This window comes from Panulirus ornatus, chromosome 68 (genome assembly GCF_036320965.1).
Source record: "Panulirus ornatus isolate Po-2019 chromosome 68, ASM3632096v1, whole genome shotgun sequence".
NCBI classification, from domain to species: domain Eukaryota; kingdom Metazoa; phylum Arthropoda; class Malacostraca; order Decapoda; family Palinuridae; genus Panulirus; species Panulirus ornatus.
The window spans coordinates 6,567,827-6,575,993 of record NC_092291.1 but is presented as its reverse complement, the minus strand read 5'-3'; positions in this window follow the sequence as shown (position 1 = coordinate 6,575,993).

Here is an 8,167-nt window from a genome sequence, read left to right as displayed (position 1 = left end):
AATGACACACACACACACACACGAGAACAGTGTCATATATATATATATATATATATATATATATATATATATATATATATATATATATATATATATATATATATATATATATATTGGAAAGAATGACAAATTTGCGCGTGATCAAGTATATTCCTATGAGTCCACGGGGGGAAATGAAAACTTATCGTGTTTCATGTTCCCCGTGGACTCATATGGATATATATATATATATATATATATATATATATATATATATATATATATATATATATATATATATATATATAATTATCATAATGTAACACACTTTTTTATTTTATTGGTCGTAAAGGAGTCCAGCTTATCCCGCTGCTACGTGGAGCTCAGTCTCAGAGCTGCTGCTCCAAATGTTTCAGTCTGGAAATATTGAGATCACTCTCAACACACATCATCAGTAACTCACTTATGTATGTATTCTCTTCCGTCAATTGTCACTCTGGTGGTCACAGTAACAACTGTGCCTTGGTGTAGCCCAGGTTGCGGTACAGCCGACCCATGTATGATGATTTCCAATTCTCTTTATCCAAATTCTTGTAGTTCGACGCTACAACCCTTGATCACGGCGGTACGGCCCTTGATCATGGTGGTATTACCCTTAGGCACGGCGGTACGACCCTTGGGCACGACAATGTGACCCTGTGCGCGGCAGTGCGACATGTTGAGGACGACTCTACAATTGAATTTGATGAGCAGGACTTCCACTTTGACCTTGAAGGGTCAGGTCAAAGGTTACACCGTCCTACCCAAGGGTCGTAAGGTCGTTCTCAAGGGGTTAAGGTTCTCGTGAAAGCAAAACTGTCCTGTGATTAATCTTCATCCTGGCTGCATTTACCAGCCTAATGACTCGCAGTAATTAAGCTCGGGAATACATCCAAGACCCATTACTGTTAATTGAATGATTCACCCGAAACTCAGCCAGGTGTTCAGGTGGGAGCTGGGCGACGTCAGGTGTGTCGGGTGTGTGCATTTTTACCCGGGAGTCTGGCGACGGCAGGTGAGGTGTTGTGCGGTAGGTGTGGTGTTGTGTGGCAGGTGTGGTGTTGTGCGGCAGGTGTGGTGTTGTGCGGCAGGTGTGGTGTTGTCCGGCAGGTGTGGTGTTGTGCGGCAGGTGAGGTGTTGTGCGGCAGGTGAGGTGTTGTGCGGCAGGTGTGGAGTTGTGCGGCAGGTGAGGTGTTGTGCGGCAGGTGAGGTGTTGTCCGGCAGGTGTGGTGTTGTGCGGCAGGTGAGGTGTTGTGCGGCAGGTGAGGTGTTGTCCGGCAGGTGTGGTGTTGTGCGGCAGGTGAGGTGTTGTGCGGCAGGTGTGGTGTTGTGCGGCAGGTGTGGTGTTGTGCGGCAGGTGTGGTGTTGTGCGGTAGGTGTGGTGTTGTGCGGTAGGTGTGGTGTTGTGCGGTAGGTGTGGTGTTGTGAGGTAGGTATTGTGCGGTAGGTGTGGTGTTGTGAGGTAGGTATTGTGCGGTAGGTGTGGTGTTGTGGTGGGTAGTAATTCTGATAATGTTATGTGGTGTTGAGGACCGACAACTGCGTCACAAAACTTGCTATTTGAGCGAGTGATCATGATCCTGATTCCTCATTTTGGGTCACTAGAGGTTAGAAAGTGTGGAAAGTCGAGAGGGAAGGTTTTAGTGAAATTTAAGTTAGGAACAACTTTAATATGTTTTTCGAGTAACGTTATTAATCCACGTGACACAAGAACTTGTTTATATGAAGAAGTGCCAGTGGTGGTGGTGGGGCGACGAAGGGTCGTTGTCATGATGGGTGGGTCTGTTGTGGTCCTGGGAGAACACGAAGGCTAGTCTTGTACCTCAACAGCATTACAGTAGAGCCTAAGAATTTCTTTTCTTACTTGTCCATATTTTCAAAGTGGAGTTTTGTATCTCTCTTTTACCAGACAGTAGAGAACCATCGAACAATCTTTGTTAGTTTCAGTGTGTTGTCTGTCGTGATGGAGGCCGCACGTGACCCCCGGGAACCTAACCTACAAGATACTTTTATTTTTTACCCACGTAGACAATCTGAACACAGCTTAGCACGGCGTTGGAACTTTAAAGTGTTAGTGAATATTGATACAAGTGGTCTGTGTTCGCTTGTTATGGCAAGGAATGATGATAACTTTGTTGCTGGCTGACGGTAGGAACCAGTGGAAGGATTGTGGTAACTGGATGACGCACACGTGACCAGCGGACACATCACCAAACGTCTGGCAGATTTGACTCATCTTTTGCCAGCAATTTTGCAAACGTGTCGCATTCTAAGGTAAGATGATTAGCGTCGTTAGACTATTTCATTTTCTGAATCGTGAATTTGGTTAGGTGAGACTTGTCTAGCTTAGGTTAGGTCTACGGCCCCGGCAGGTCGAGCCTGACTTGCGTTAGATGAAATTGTTTTGATTTTTAAAGTTTATGTTAAACCTTTTGAAGACTTATGACCCATGGGTAGGATGGTGCAGTCTCTGACGTGGTCTTTAAAGGACATGTCAAAGGTCACGCCAATCAAGGGTCTTACTGTCCTGGTCAACAGTCGTAATTTCTCGTTCAAGGGGCGCATCGTAATGCGCAAGGCTCGTTCCGTAATGCTGAAGGATTGTACCAAGTGTTCATGGGTTTGCGCTGCGGTGCTCAGGGGTATCATTGTGGTGCTCAGGAGTCGTACTGTCGTGATTCAGGATCGCACGATCGTGGTCAAGGGTCGTACCGTCGTAGTCAAGGGCCATTCCGTAGCGTTCAAGAGCGTGAACATATATTTCCCTTCGTACTCCAAGCGTTGCCCCTGAGATCGACCCTTTAACCCAGACAGGATAAGTCTCTCGGCTGTCAGCTAACAGTAATCAGTCCTTGAGATAGCGCACTCTCTCCCCGCGAGGTTTACCCCAGAAAGTACACGTCGCCCTCTGACTCCATCCGTCTTGGTGCTCCTTCTCGTCTGTCTTTCTGCCGGCTGTTGAGCCGGAGGGAGTGATGGGTGGCAAGTTCCTTCTGTTTTACTGTCTTGTCTCTACCACAAATAAGATTATGACCTCAGGACACTATTACTGTCCTCCACCAGATAACCTCATCAAGGACCATTGTATCTCCTGTTATCTGTCTTTCCCATGTACTCCAACCACTGCCGAACATACGAGGGGCGTCTCCTCCCTTCACACCTCCTGGTGGTGACCTGGGGAACCACAGGCCACTGACCTCAATTGACCCTCAGTCCCCAGGCACTGTACAACTTCAGGCTAGAGGTAACGGCTTGTGTTGTGGTGGTGGTGGTGGTAGCGTTCTGGGCTGGAAGTGTCAATTTACGTTAAGTGCGCTGGAGACTACCAGAGAGGAAAGAGAGATAGATGGAGAGAGAGAGAGAGAGAGAGAAGAGAGAGAGAGAGAGAGAGAGAGAGAGAGAGAGAGAGAGAGAGAGAGAGAGCGGATTATTGCATGGACCTATTTCCTTGCTCATGGGAGGATTACCCTTTGAGAGGCACCTCATTATACGAGTAAATAAGTAATACGAAGTTCTTATAGGCTGGCACCTGCAGAGGTTTCCTCTATGTTAAGGCATCGTCTCCTCTTCCCTCCAGCACCCTTGTCCTTACTACACCCTCGCATGCCTGATGAAACATGCTGTCCACGCAACACAATCTAGTGTTGCTGACGCTTCTTTCAACCTGTGCTGCCAGAAACTTCTCCAACTTGTGTTGATGACATCCTCTCCAATTTGTGTTGCTGGAGCTCCCTACACCGTGTGTTACTGAGGTCCCCTTCAACTTGTGTTGCTGGTGCAACCTCAAACTTGTCTTGCCGGCGCCCCTTCAGCTTGAGATGTTGTCATTTCTCTAACTTGTGTTGCTGGCACCGCCATTAACTTGTGTTATTGACGCCCCCTACACTTCCCCTCCAACTATCACCCCAACAAGCTTACTGCAAACTCTTACAGGACGGGCCTGGAGCAACAGCTGACTCACCGACAGTAAAGCGGGGTTATTTTGAGGTTAATATTGGAGGATGATGGTCGTTCTCAGCCCTCCAGCTGCGTCCCTGAGAGATGAGGCTTAGCTGACACACTTTAACGCTTATCTCCCTTGCTGAGGAGTCCTTAGGTGCTGCATAGAAAGAAAATTTAGCTGAAACACTTAAAGCTTATCTTTCTTTATGATTATCTTTGTTTTTATGATGTCACCGTTTCCCAAGTTGGGAGGTACTACCATGAACAGACAAGAGCGGTCTCATTCCCCCACACGGTCTCTTACTGACATGTATGATTTACCGAAATCAGTGCCCCCTACCCACAAACAAGCCTCATAAACATTTCTTTCGTTTCTCCTGTAAATTTATGTGCCGTGATTCAGCCCAGCGATAGCAAGTTGACCTCTGTATACCACTTGACTCCAATTTCCTCCATCCATTGCACGCCTCTCACCTTCATGCACGTTCACGTCACGATGCCTCAAAACTTATCACTCCATCCTTCCATATTCTTCTCGGTCTCACCCTCCCTATTGCTGACCCCACTTCTGACACATCAGAGTCAGGAAGGTAGCTTAGATGATCCAAACAAGGGAGGTGACTTAGGCAGGTCAAACCAGAATGGTGGCTTAGATGAGCCATAGTAAAGAGCTGGCTTAGGCAAGCCAAGATAGAAAGTTGGTGTAAGCGATGTAAGCGAGGAAACTGATGAAAGTTTAAGAGGTATGTAAGAATACAAGGGATATCTCTGAGGCTGTTGTAAATCTCTCATATGATAGTCAAGGACAGAGGACCTATTGATTTACAGGGTAAGCTTTGTGGACCGTGATGGAAGACAAGTAGGAGGAGGAGCTGGACGTAAATCATGGTCAATATATCATGGTTTACTGAGTAGGTCATGTCAGGCTCAGAGGAAATGCACGTAGAAGATACATATTTTCACATTCACCTCCGTCTATCTATCATTTCTTTATATTTGGTAGAAGTGGATTTTAAGTTTTGTGTTCCTGTTTATCAGCCTCTAGTGGAGGAGAACAATGGTTTTATGGAGTATAAGCAAATGTTAAACCTGACTGGATCTCAACAATTAGTGTACAGGATCCGCCAGCCTGCCTGACGTGCAGTACAAATAGAAATATTGACAATGTTGTACACAGGACAAATCCTGGGAAATAAAATGGCAATACGGCTAGATAAACGACGCGTCAGTTGAGCCCTTGATCACATACAGCGAAATTCTGGATTTATGAATATGAAAAATTTTTGTGAAATATAACAAAATACAGGAGCGCATCAGGTTTATTCGTTATTTCATTCTTTTCATTGATGAAATATCAAGGCAAATAAATGATCTATATAGTTAACGAACTTGATCTGATTTAGGACGTGTGGTGGGAAGACTCAAGAGTGATTAATGACAATGCAATATGAACCTGTAGATGTCCCTCATCACATCAAGATAATTTAGTCATTAATTACAAGACAGTGACTGGAATCCAGGACGACTCCCGTGTTTGTGAGAGAAGTGTATGTAAGAGACTTGATCAAGAGAGAACAAGACACCATAAGGTGGCTTAAGTGAGTAAATTGAATCGTAAGATATCAAAAGTAAATTTCAGTGTAGGGAAGATGTCTGACCTTGATCTGGTGAGTCCAAGCTTGGGCGGGACGTCTGCCACCTAAGCCAGAGAGGCTTCTAGTAAAGACGTAAAGGTCTGGCAGATGGGGCAAAAAGTCTCGGTGGATAAGGTCAGATGCAGAGGCAGAAAAGGTCACCCCCACAAGGTCATATATCAAGATTACGTCACAATATCTTTTTGCAAGGCAACGTCATCTGGCGAGATCAACTCACAAGGTCACCTTACAAACGAGGTCAAAGATTATTACGACGATATCCTGAGATAGCGAAGCCTGCAATAACGACCCACAAGGTCACCCACGCAGCGGAACCATCAAATTAGCGAGTGGTAGTTAACGTGACCTCCTTAAGGAAATGTGTCTTGATGACTCATTAAGGACCAAGTTCACTGAACATTGTGTAGGTGGCCAGTATCGTGTGTGTGTGTGTGTGAGTGTGTGTTGTTTAAGATTACCACATCTCGAATATCTTTCTTTAAACCCAGAAAAATAAAGAAGATACATATTTAGAAGAAGAAACAGTCAACAAACAATTACAAGAAGAAACATGGAAAATTCAAAGAATTATTGAAAATTATGAAACCAGATGTTAGAAAATTAAGTTACGGGTTTACCTCCACTTAGCTGTAGTGTAGGTGTTGCTGGCCTTTGCTCCTCAACAGCTGACGATATCTTCGCTGTCATGCCCGCTCCACCTTCTGACGCAGCAGACATGTCAACCTTCCCGTTTTGCCAGAATCCTAAACTGTCATGACAGACATGAGGACGACAGGGATACCCAGGGTCGTGTTAATGTTGTCGTGGTGAGGGTCGTTTTGGGGGGACCTTCTACTAATACCACCACCGTCCAGGGTCGTGTGGTCGTGGTGAGGGTCGTTTCTGTGATGGCAACCTGCCACCAGCAGGTCAGCCGAGGGTCGTGCAGGCCGCGGATCACCGTCGCTCCTGGATCATCACGTTATCTCTGAGTTGTCACATCAGGGATAGCTCTCTACAGCCACTGTGCGGAACAGGAGCTCATAACTACAGGGAAAAGAGGATATAACAACAAGGAACAGTGGTATAAAACAACATGTAACAAGGGTATATAACAACAAGTTACAGGAGAGTGTAACAACAAGGGACATGTTCTGTGGAGGTCATAAAACGACCAGATCTCACCACACGCTCTAGGTTCTCCGTGTCTTCCCTAGTGTGTCACACGGTGGACTACCTAGCGTGTCATACGGTGAACTACCTATGTTTACCTGTTCAACACACGGTCGCCTCTCACGTCCCGAGTCTGTTGGTTTTAGAAGCAAGTGTAGAAGGTGCAGGACCTGATGGTGCGCCGTCACGAGTCTCTGATACAACGCACTACCACTCTGACGTAATGAGAGACCGTCTCTACGATCGCTCTCCTTTGGTCTCGCCAGATGTGGGTCCGGAAGCCGAGTGTATGGATGTTGCTTGTCGAATTCAATAGCCAACAACAGCTGAATGGTTATTATGTCAGAGACAAATATATTACACAAAAGTGATTCTCACTCTACGCTTGGCCCTCTTCTTCCGGGTGGGTGGTGTCCGCAGAACGCAAAGACCCACTGTACGCAGGTCCCTCTTAACCTGGAAGGTCCCCCCTACCTGGGTACTCCCCCGAACTGCTGCAGGGAAGGAACCAGACTGTCATTACTTAATTGTTATCGCCACATCCAGGACAAGCCAGGCAGACAGCGGTGCAGCAGCCAAGCCAACCCTGAAGTATTGGCGAGCGCAAGGCGCCAGGGGCCGGAACTAACCAACCTACATAATGGATTAAATCTTCCAACAGACAGTATTATCACGGTCGTGCTCCTCACGTCATCTCCAACAGTGACGAGACAAGCGTTGGCGGTGACCAGTGCCAGGACGCACTGCAGGTCACAGTCTGGTCCAGGCCTCGCTAGTCAGGCTATCCTCTTGATGACGACCACCAACTGGTGGCACCAGTGTTGTGCAGAAGCGGCACTTGGTAGACGTGATGCTTGTATATATATATATATATATATATATATATATATATATATATATATATATATATATATATATATATATATATATTCTTTTTTTTTTATACTATTCGCCATTTCCCGCGATAGCGAGGTAGCGTTAAGAACAGAGGACTGGGCCTTTGAGGGAATATCCTCACCTGGCCCCCTTCTCCGTTCCTCTTTTGGAAAAAAAAAAAAAAAAACGAGAGAGGAGGATTTCCAGCTCCCGCTCCCTTCCCTTTTAGTCGGCTTCTACGACACGCAGGGAATACGTGGGAAGTATTCTTTCTCCCCTATCCCCAGGGAAATATATATATATATATATATATATATATATATATATATATATATATATATATATATATATATATATGTATATATATATATATACATACTCGCTGTCTTCCCGTTAGCGAGGTAGCGCAAGGAAACAGGCGAAAGAATGGCCCAACCCACCCACATACACATGTATATAGATAAACGCCCCCACACGCACATATACATACCTATACATTTCAATGTATACATACATACACATAC